Raw genomic sequence first — 11,691 nt, forward strand, 5'->3', positions numbered from 1 at the left:
AATTTCCATCAAATAAATAAATGAACAATATTAATGAAGTGTGGTAAAATTAAAATTGAGTTATATCCAAACACACATCCTAATCTTATGCCCCATATGTTGATGCATGCGTCTCCAAAACCCGACAGATGGACAAATCTAAACTTGTTTTTATTAAAACAAATATAAATATGCATATAATAAATAATACTGCTAATCATATTAACATTATAATCTTAAAAAAAAGCTCCAAAAAGAGGATTTGCTATTTTAACAACGTGGTGCAAAACGTGAAAATTATGGTTGCGCTCGTCTGAAAATAACAACAAATCGCACCAAGCACGTCTTGCGCCTCATTGCACAGAGCGTATGATAGGGCCCAAATAATGGGTTTTTGGTACCATGGTTGGTGGGGAGTAGTTCTGAAACTGATCTACTGACAGTTTCATGCACAACCATCTCAACAGTGTAAAGAGTATGGTCCAAAAAAAGAGAAAACAGGCAGCAGTTCTATGGTTGAAAAGCTTTGTTGATAACTGAGGAGAAAGACCGGACCAGTTCAGCTGATAGAGACAACAGTAACTCAAAAGACCACATTACAACAAATTTCTGCTGAAGCAGATGAGCTTCAAAAACAGAAAACACACTGATAATACTTCTGTCAGCTAAGATGAAGAAAATTGAGGCTACAATTTACAAAAGAAGATTGGAAATAGTCTGATGAGATTGATGATGAATCTCGGTGTCTGCAGTAACATTCTGATCGTAGGGTCAGATATTGGACATTAACATCATGAATGCTTTGACCCAACCTGCCTTGAATCAGCTCAAGCTACTAGTGGCAATGTAACAGTGTGGCTGATTTTTTTCTGCACACTTTAGGTCCCTTGGTGCCAACTGAGAATTGTTTAAATGCCACAGCCTACATTTATAACCAAGTGTTTCCATCTTGTAATGCTAATTTCAGCAGGGTATTTTGCCATGTTACACAGCTCAGATCTTCTCTAACTTGTTTGTTGAAATAACAATGATTTCACTGTACTCAAATGTCCATCACAGCCACCAGACCTTTTATCATCTTCACAACACCAGAGTGTGTAGAGCACCTTTGGGATGTGCTGGAACAGGAAATCTGCATCATTCTTGTGCATGTGATGCTTTCATGTCATTACATACAAATCTCTGATTGTATATCATTTGGACCCTTCCAGAAAACACAATTACAACACATTGCAATATAGGCTATGTCTTTATTTAACATGCAATTTCAGTTCAGGGAACAGAGAATGATCATTTGGACCCTTCCAGAAAACACAAAAACAACACATTTCATGACAGGCTATGTCTTTAACATGCGATTTCAATTCAGGGAACAGAGAATGACCTGCTGTACATTTTATACAGCTTATGCTAAATAAGTGAAACAAACTACACCATAAAATGATAAACGGTTCACATAAAAACCAAAAGAAATCATTCATATTTTCTTAATACAACTAATAGAGCAATAGACTGATGAAAATGCAGGATAGTTTTTACAATATGAGATGTGTGAGACAAAATGCTGTGCTTTACAATGCAATGCAGAGCGAGCGGTCATTCTACCAGCTTTTTTATATGTTTATTTGGCAGTTTATTAGAGGTGAAAAATGTTACACAGCAACTTTTCAGTATTAAATTAACCATAAATATGTTTTTATAATCATTTTATTGGTCTCCATACCACTCCAAGACCTCAAAACACATTAACAACAAATATGATTTGCAAACAAATGCTTTTCGTCACGTATCTATCTCCAAATGGACATTTTTTTCTAATGTAGTCAGTTTGCCTGGTAGTTCATGGTTAGCTACTTCATTGTATTTTTCATGCAGAGGAACAAGTCAGGTGAAACACAGTGTGTCAAAAGAGGTCAAAGTAGTGTAAAGAGAGTAAAATGGTGTAGATGTTTTGGTAGGTTTTGTTTTGCATCAGGTTTGCTTTTGTTGACACTTAGAGTTAGATTGTGGTTTGGCATTGAAGATATGTATAAAAACACAAACAACTTGCTCTTGTGGATGCAATGTATATCAGGTTTTCCCCAGCTTCTTTGCGTCCAGAAGCAAAAAACAATGAGCTCTTGTGGATATTCCATAAGAAAAGTGTAGCTAAATGCACTCGGAGGAATGCATATTGTCAGAAACATATCCAGAATCGCATATTAAAGATGCAGTATTTAAGTTTAGCACCCTGTGGTTGAACTAGCTTCTATTTCTTACAGCTGAACAACAGAAAACGGACAATGATCACCTCAGGTAAACCTCATGTGCTTTATTCAGTGTTAAATGCTAATAATGTGAGTGTGAATGCCATTTTACATTATATTTATTGCTATACTACTGAAAGAAGCAGCAGATATTCACTTCAGATTTTAAAAATAAAATAAACCATTTGAAATTGAACTTTAGAGCCGTGACTTAATGCAAGCCAACACATATTAATGATTCAGCATGTGCATTTAATAATGTTAAAGAGGTTTAATATGTTTTCATTACATTATAAACTGGCCATTTTGTTGGAGTGCAGTGAGTGCACATATTCAGTGCTTCTAAATGGCTGTATTTACATTTCTGTCATGTTTGTTTGGTGCAAACAGCCAAATTGCTTATCACTGCAAATCTTGTCATGCACTGTTGTTAGGATGCGGGGTTACAATGTAACCTGCTCACCTAATGTTTACAATTGCTAATTAATAACTACCTCATGTGGAACGCTGAATGCACGTTGGTTTTTGGAGGCTGTTTATGTCCTCTGGAGGTCACATTTTTGGGCACGAATGCATACTTTGAGAGCCTACATGACTAAATAAATAAAATAGACGGTTTTCCACCAAGGCAACCCGAGGTGCTGAAAAATAATAGGGTAAACTGACATTGGGCAGGTTAAAGGGACCAAAACAAACACAGACGTTCTGGCACAGAATGCACATTTTCAAAGCAGAATATCTGACATTTGCATTGTTTTTCAGATAAACAAGAATGTTTACTTAGCATGTTTCTGAAATATCTGCAAACATAGTATTTTTATTCTTTAGAAGAGTTACTTACATGAACGAGCATTAAGAATGAGCATGGTTTGCATATTTTCTGCACTGTGAAACACTTGGATTGAACAGAAGTAATTGTACAGAGCTGAGCCTGAGACAAGGACAGAAGTATTTTGGTTTCTGTGATTGAAATGTGAATGGCAGGAGCTGGCAGGAAATGACCCTGTGTAATTTCCTTTCTTTTCCAACTCTGAGTGGAAATTAGCCTAATTCACTTAGCAAGCAATATTCAATCTCCTGCTTTCGTGATTCCTGCACACACAAAAAAAAGTGCTAACCCTTTAATTTTGCAGAGAGGAGCATGGGAATGATAAAGCGTGTTATCGCTTGACTCTCTTCGCCTGAGTTAGCACATCTAAACACAGTGGGTGATTATGCAAAAAGAGAGAGACGAGTGGCGAATCCTATGTTGACACAAACACTCGATTATTGAAATAATGAAACGATTGAATTATCGGCCAAACTTGCAGCTAGGAGACAAAGCAGCGGCTCATCTTTCATTACAGCCGGCGAATACAAGCCTTTGTAATTGAGCACAGAAAGAGGAGACACATTTGCGTGTGAGGTATTGCTAACAGTTGTGGCAAGTTACGGAGGTCTTGCGAGCTTCTCAAAGGAGAAACTGCATCGCTGTTTGAAATATGGCTCCCTGGTGACACATCTTTCCCTCGCTTTCTGTCTCTACTAAAAGTGCAGCGTCACCTTTATGGTTTCTCAACGGATTGTCTCATTAATGAAGGTTGCGTGATTTAAAGGGACATTTCACCCTATAAAGGTTGTTTGCATTTTCTCATGCTCTGACTGTAGTTTTTTTCTATAGACCATAAAACAGATATTATTAGGCAGGTAGGTTTAACTGCGACCCAGCTTTTTAAAAAAATGGCCCGGCTTTTAACAATTAATGGCACAACCTCTGATTTTGTTTTAGTTAATTAAGTATTTTTAAATGTAAAACATAAACAAAATAACTTCTCAAAATCACTCAGCTTCAACTTAATTCTGGGTGTAATGGGGACTAACCCTACTGCCGGATTAGTTTTGAAAATTACAGTAATAGGACCAATTTTAACCCAATATTTAGGTTAGTCCATATTTTACCCAATTTGGGATTAAATAGCCCATCATTTCTTAAAGTGAGCCTGTGGCGAGGGGGCGTGGCCGAGAGCCGTGGGAACGGAGTGAGGCCGCCGCGTAAGTGGATACACCTGCGGTGCGCACCTGCCTCGAATCCCACAGAAGGAGCTCTGGACTATGGAAGTAAGAACGATGGCAGAAGAAGCCGAGAGAGGACCGGGCCCAGACATATTTTACTTTTGCTTTCCGTTTGTTTTGGTTTAGACGGCAGCCTCCGTGAGGAACTGCCATCACTGTTATTAATAAATCATTTAAAAACTGCGTCGGTTCTCCGCCTCCTTCTTCCCGGCGGCCAAAGGGCCGTTATTACAGAGCCCTTTATCTTTTCTTTTCTTTTTTTTCGGTGGACCATAAAATTGTGAATAGCCAAAAATACCAAACCAAAAATAGGTTGGTTTAACTGTGACCCAGCTTTTAAAAATGAATTTCACAACCTGTTTTTATTTTTAAAATACTTTTTACATGTAAAGCATAAACAATATAGCTTTTTAAAATCAGCCAAATTACACAGAGCACCAATAAAAATAATTGTTCACCCAATATGATTTATGACGATATGACTATTTTATACAACAGTTCTGTCTGGTTCTTGAAACTGATTGGCTGATAGCCGTGAGATATTTTGCCAGTAACAGCACACAAATGCCTCTTCACCTTTGTGTATTACTCCGCCCACATACAAGCAGAGGACAAAAGTTTGACAAAAATTCCTGCTGTTGGGCAACATCATGTACTTTTGAGGATTTTTTAGTCGAGAATGTAGTTGTTTAAATTGCAACTATGCAGTTTGTTTATAAGCCTAGTGCCTATTTTAAAATATTTATCATTTCTGAGAGACAGCGCGTCGGTGTCCATAAGTCAAAGACGGTTGAGATTATCTATCCACAAAATGGCGCCAGGACCGCATAATAAGCCCTTGCTTGTATGTTTTCTTGAGCGCGAATAAGAAGCAGAAAAATGGAAGCCTCGCAGTTTTTAAGGTGGACCGGATATCATCAGTAAGAAGCTGCGAATAAGAGGCTGGATTCAGCCTCGTCCCTCCTTATCGCAAACACAACAGCAGTCTGGTAGTGAATGCGCTGATTTTTTCGGGGTTGATTAATGTGATATTGTAACGGTCGCTTAATGTTTGATATACATTGTGTATAAATGTCATGTCCCCTTTAAGAGGACTTCTTCTGTGGTTGTTTCACCTTTGAGATGTAAGCATGCATGTATGGGAGCTCAGTTCAGTTCTGGCGAGCTTTGAGGACAAGTGTGTGATGGTCGCTCTATCGCTGTATCATTCTTTTATTTCAGTAATGTAACATTTTATTTTGTGACGGATGTTTGAGTGTCTTTTTCTTTTCCTTTTTCCTACTCATTGTCGTTGACTGGCATGTATGTAGTCGACAGCACTTGGGAGAAACACATAAAGGCCATTAGGAAAAGCAAAATAGTTAGTTTTTTTATTTCTTAAAATATCCGGGTAAACGCTTGGACAACTGGCACCCGTCACAACACCGACGGAAACAGAGAAATACTGTAGACTGTAATAGACTGTAGAGAGATATCTCTGTAGACGGATGGCATTGTATGTCACGTTTAGCCTTATTATCTTAAAATGTCAGCAAAATGTAAAAAGAAAAAATATGTTTATAGGTATACACCTTGGGTTTGTTTATTTCGACGCATTATTTAAAATATGTGGCTAAGATATAACTAATTAGAATTTTTGGAGGGGGCAAGTAATCATCTTTTCACTGGGACCAACCAGGCCATTTAGAAAAAATCCTTAGTGATTACCCCTGAATAAGTCTGCAATTTCATTCATAATGATCTTAAAAAAATTTGAAAAAGTCTTACATTTGACTGTGCAACCTGCACCATTAAGTAGTTAAGAAAATAACATGGAGGTCACTGACAACCAGTTTCTCAGAAGAAAGCTGCTCAATTATGTTTAGAACAAGTGGAGCATCAGTAAATTATTACGTTTTTTTTTTTTCGTGTGTGTGTGTGTGTGTGTGTGAACTATCTTTTTAAGCCTGATTAGTTTAACTAGTGAAGTAAGGCATGCAACCCATTGACTAGTTGATTCTTAAATATTTTTTGCACATTGTTTTAAGGTATTATGCTTATTTTCTACTTGTCTTATTATAAAACTTGAGGCCAACATTTGGCATTTTCATCACTGAAGTATAAAGCATTGTGGTTAAATTTGCCTTAAGAAAAATTTTTTATGTACAAATTGATTTTTATATTGTCAATAGGTTGTATGAAGGCCTGCCGAGTATATGGATTTTCTTATGTGAAGGACTCTGGGTTTTGGCAGGGTAATCAAAGGGAAGTGATGATTATGCAGATTATGATGATGGTCTCGAGAGTCTTTCTTCTGTTCTGTGATGCATGAAACAAACACTCATACCATGTTCACAATAATGCTGGAAGTGCTGTTCTGTAGTATAATGTCAACAAGCCATGGTATTTAATGTATTTGTCAGTAAATTGAGAACATTGTTTAGTAGACCTATCCGTATCACAATGATTAATTCTTTTTTAACTGGATTTCTCAAATCTATAGCCACTTTAAATTATGTTTGTCTGTAAAATACATTGTTATGTTAACTGTAAGATACATATTGATTGATTGACCTTTATCTTGTATCGCTAGCCTTCCCGTTTTATGTTTTGCAGAGCAAAGTCAGACATGCTGCATTGAAATGTCACAATAGAGTGAGCTGTTCCTTTAAATGGCCAAATGATGAGATCATATTTCGTCTCGTCCTCCATTCTGTGAGATCATCAATCATGACAGGCCAATGTAACCACACTGGACTTAATTAGAGTATCTGAGATATGGATGTAAGCAGTTTATAGATCTCTTCTTTTAGTGCAATGTGTATCTATGGATGTAGCATGTAGTCTAGAGGCGATTAAACCAGACCTGAAAACAATGGAGAGTTGACATGATTTGTAGAGCGATATGTAATGGTCTTGCAACTTGTATAGAGTTTGAGGAAAGTCTTTTAATATAGCCGTAGTATGGAGAATTCTTGTTCATTGTGTGTCTAGCGCTCCGAACAGCAAATTGAGCCTGTGCCCTTCTGTTGCAAAGCAAGCATTAATTTAGCTCTAAATTCAGAGTCGGTTCCCTTCAGTGTGTATTTTTAAGTTAAGGGCTCAATGCTTTAAATGTGCTTGGTTATCGTGGTCCCTCGGGCCCTCTCTCTTGAAGAAACTGACACCAAGCATACTCAGACTGCTTAATTTTTGCCCTCAAGTCAAACAATTATTGGAGAAATTTTATTAAACGTCATTGAACCCTCTGTGAGTCAGTGAGCAGTATCCAAAAGCTTTCAGAGAGAGAGAGTTAGAGAGAGTGAGAGAGAGAGAGAGAGAGAGAGAGAGAGAGACTTTAATAATTGTTTTGAAACTGTTTATTGGCCCATACTAAAATAACTGACTAAATATTGGTTGAATTACATTTATTTTATTTATTTATGGCAGTTTTGTAGAGGCACATTACTTGATTGATATTTTGTATATACTGATATGTTGGCTGGGCTGACATGGTGGCTCAGTGGTTAGCACTGTTGTCTTACAGCAAGAAGGTTGCTGGTTCGAGTCCCAGCTGGGTAAGTTGGCATTTCTGTGTGGAGTTTTCATGTTCTCCCTGTCTTGGCGTAGGTTTCCTATGGGTGCTTTGGTTTCTCTCACAATCCAAAGACATGCTCCATAGGTGAATTGAATAAACTAAATTGTGCATGTGTGTGAATAAGTGTGTATGGATGTTTCCCAGTGATAGGTTGCAGCTGGAAGGGCATCCACTGCATAAAACATATGCTGGATAAGTTGGCGGTTCATTCCACTGTGGCGACTGCAGATTAATAAAGGGACTAAGCCAAAAAGAGATAAATGAATGAATTGTCCATAGTGTTTGAGTGTGTGTGTGTGTGTGTGTGTGTGTGAGTGTATGCATGTTTCCCAGTACTGGGTTGCGGCTAGAAGGGCATATACTGAAAACAACATATACTGAAACAGTTGGCGGTTTATTCCGATATGGTGACCTCTGAAATAGAGACTAAAGGCTGATTTATACTTCTGCGTCAAGTGAACGGCATGACACACGGCGCCTGCCTTGCATGTAGTCGTGGATTTATATTTCTGCGTGTTGTTTGTGTTGCTCTGCGATAACACTTCCGAATCGCTAGCTGGAAGTAGGATATGTTTTGTTCCTCTGTGTCAGGTTTCTTTGCTGGTATTTAGCTTTTTTCTGAACGCTACAAGTACCTCAAACTCGCTCATTCAGATGGGGAACTGGCGGATGTGCAACAACTTTAATCATAAGGTAAACCCTAAACAAAAGTGTCCATCTGGAGCTTCTTCACTGGACGCAACACTTGTAAACACTCCATCAGGCTCGCGACTCTCAATCACGGAGCTTGTGCTACGTGTAGTTGCATTTTTTGAGATGTGCTCATCAGCATTAACGTCAGCCACGACGCAGGCTATGCGACCGCACGAAGGCTGCGCCGGACCATACATATGCGCTTGATCCAGAAGTATAAATCAGAATGCTATCTTGGCTTTTTAACAGAAATGGTAAAATGCCCAAATTTTCTGGCTCATCAGGACAAAGCATCAGTTGATAATGTAACCGTAGTATACAGTATAACTGTAAATGTTTTTGTATGCAATACAATGGCATGTAAACATGATTTTAACAGAAGACCTGCTATCACAGGAATAAATAATATTTTAAAAAAGAAAATTGGAATTGGGCACTTTCATTCTTATTTGAGGGGCATTTTTTATCCAAGAGAAAAAAGGGCATGTGCTGTACATGTGCCATAACCATGCACATGCCTGACCTGAGGTGATCATTGTCAGTAGTTTATGCTGCTGTTCAGCTGCGGCATCGCTGAAATAGAAACCATTTCTAAAAAAGAAACTGCCTATTGTCGTCGCAGATGTTTAGCGCAAAAACGTTCCACACTTTTAACATGGAAAAGATTTATAGCGTCACCAGCATGTAGTTAGAGTTTAGAAGAGCACATCCATAATAATAATCATTCATTCATTCATACATTCAATTTTCTTCAGCTTAGACCTTTATTTATCAGGAGTCACCGCAACTGCAAACTATTCCAGCATATCTTTTACACAGCGGATACCCCTTGAGCTGCAACCCAGTACTGGAAAACATCAATTCACACTCTCAATTCACACACATACACTACAGCCAATTTCGTTTATTCAACTCTTTCTCAGTGTCTTTGGACTGTAGGGGGAAATCGGAGCACTCGGAGGAAACCCATGTGAACACGAGGAGAACATGCAAACTCCACACAGAAATGCCAACTGACCCAGTTGTGACTCAAACTAGCAACCTTTTTGCTGTGAGGCGACAGTGCTAACCACAGAGCCACCGTGCCACCACTTTATAATAAAGTATAAACATTCTTGTTGCTGTTTAATAACAAATTCCTGTAAGAAGTAGCAAGTGAGTTTCTAATTGATTTCAGTGCAGTCCACTGAGGTTATTAGACAGAGGACAGAGCCACAAAGGCTTAGAGAAGGGCAAACTGCTAATGATACACAAAAATGACTGCTGCGGCCAAATGTTTTGATTTCTTATAAAACGATTTGACACCGCGTCCTCTACCCTTGGGTTGGCACCATCGACTTCCACTGCGCCACCCCAGAGCCGCAGTCTATAATTGTATTCAGGATGGGATGGAAGCACAAACAGCCTTCCCTCCTGTTGTGTTCAGGTGCGAGCGGCGGAGGGAAAGGTCACCGTTCTAAAGTTCTCCCCTAGGATCCGCGTCTCTTCTGGGATGAGCTCGGCTCACCTCCTGCCCTGGCCTGATAGCTCAACCTCCCTCCCTTTCTGTTTTTTTTTTTATTGTTTTGTTTTTTGAAGTGCTCAGTTGGGCGTCTGGCGCACCGTTCGCATGTCGCTCAGCTTGAGCTGCCAAGCGCCGCCCACCGCACATACATAAACACACTCTCATGCTCGTTAAGCATCTCCTTTCCTGAATTTGCATACGGAACAAACAGGAAATTGTGTTCATTTGTATGCAAATGCTTTTGTCCCCAAGGCAGCGCTTTTGAATTAAAAGTTTTACCATCCCATTAATTCCAAATTACAGTCAGACACAGACATGGACGGCCATCTTTGGCCTGACACAGGGAAGGACGAGGGCCGAACGAAGGTCTTCATCCCAAATCAGCCACGTCTGGCTGGGGTGCTTTAGTATGCCATCTGCACCCGACGTCATGATTTATCCAAATCCAGTGGTTCCCAGATTGATTGGTTGAGCTTTGTCCTTTTTTCATGCAAACTATCCGGAGAGGAGTATGTGCTGATCCGGCGTGATTGATATTCCTCAATATTCCCGAGGACGTGTGAGCTAAGACCTTGCTGGAGATTTGATGGACAGGTTGTTAAGTGGACAAAGAGTAATGAAGGCCATTGCTCAGTACCTTGAGAGGGTGTGTTGCCATTAGTGATTCATTAACATGTATGTAGAATACATGCTGGATTATTAATTGTTTGCTTACCTGCACCAGTACAGGCACAGATCTGCATGAACATCAATCCTGAAGACAGGGATTGTACAAAAAACAAAGGGCTTCAGTAAATATTTCCTTAATATGCAAAAGGATCTCACATCTCACCTGTCAATGAGTGTCTTGTAATTTGTATTGTCTTTTTTGTTTTTTCTTTGTTTTATTTTTCACTAATGGACCTTGAGTCTAACATACACTGACATAAAAAGTTTTTATCTCTCTCCAGAAAATGACAGTAGGTAAAATAACATTTTTATTTCATATTTTCATTTGTCATGATTGAACATCAGGGTTACTCAATCAAATATTGATTTTTTTTTTTACATTTGAAGTTAAACCACTGGCGTGTACAGTGTGTGTGTGTGAGTGTGAGTGTGAGTGTGTGTGTGTGTGTGTGTGTGTGTGTGTGTGTGTGTGTGTGTGTGTGTGTGTGTTGGTTTATGTGATTTACGAAGACATTTCATATGAATACACGCCACATTATGAGGACATTTTCAATTATGAGGACATGGTCGGAGTCCTCATAATTTTAGCAATGTAGAAGTGCTTCTTTAATGTAGAAGAGCTCAAATCCAAAATTTCTCCACATGACTTTATAGTTCACATAAACCTGATTTTGTGTATTACGTGTGTATTCGACATGCGCCCCTGTAGCCCGGACTGGGTACTGCATCCCCTCATTAATTATGCATGCGAGTGTATGAAATCGCGGCATGTGATTGGCTGACCATCAAACGTCCTCATAATAACTGTATCTGTCAAACATCTGTGTAAACAATAATGATTAAAAAATAGTTTTAAATATGTATAAATATGAATTACGTTCTAATTAAATAATAAAAATCCCCCACTACCTTTATAAGATCAATAAAGAAATAAATGCCTGTTATTGGCCAATCGCCACCACCTGACTCAATCAATTCCGCGCTGGACAGAT

At 38.8% G+C, this 11,691-nt stretch overlaps 1 protein-coding gene and 1 long non-coding RNA gene across 4 annotated transcripts in view; both read left to right on the forward strand.

Moving 5' to 3' along the window:
* efna3a (ephrin-A3a) overlaps positions 1-11,691 on the forward strand; it is a 195,964-nt gene that overhangs the window by 35,212 nt on the left and 149,061 nt on the right. The window lies entirely within an intron of this gene.
* On the forward strand, positions 203-9,468 carry LOC141379006 (uncharacterized). Its single transcript, XR_012394895.1, has 3 exons — positions 203-4,146; positions 5,715-8,288; positions 8,425-9,468. It is a non-coding gene; the product is annotated as an uncharacterized lncRNA (long non-coding RNA).

Source organism: Danio rerio, chromosome 19 (assembly GCF_049306965.1).
Source record: "Danio rerio strain Tuebingen ecotype United States chromosome 19, GRCz12tu, whole genome shotgun sequence".
NCBI classification, from domain to species: Eukaryota; Metazoa; Chordata; class Actinopteri; order Cypriniformes; family Danionidae; genus Danio; species Danio rerio.